Below are 306 nucleotides of genomic sequence, written 5' to 3' on the forward strand. Positions count from 1 at the left end.
GGGCACCCATGGGAGTTGTGAGGCACCCAGGAAAGAGCAATCCATGGGGCAGAGGAGACAGCAGAGGTATCCTTGGGCCTTGGGACACCCAGGAGGTTGCACAACCCCAGGGTCAAATGCGGGGCCAGATCCATCTTGGACAGGTTGTGGCCACCAAGAGGGCTCAGGAGCACCCACAGAAGGGGTAGAATTGCAGGGTCCCCTCAGCAGATGATGCTGGAGACCAGGTCTGTGGCACTTCCTTTATTGCAGGCTCTAACAAAGCCCTCAGTGGTGGGAGAATCCATGTCCCCACCTGCAGCCGCA

This window comes from Buceros rhinoceros, unplaced genomic scaffold, assembly GCF_000710305.1.
Source record: "Buceros rhinoceros silvestris isolate BGI_N320 unplaced genomic scaffold, ASM71030v1 scaffold44495, whole genome shotgun sequence".
NCBI lineage: Eukaryota > Metazoa > Chordata > Aves > Bucerotiformes > Bucerotidae > Buceros > Buceros rhinoceros.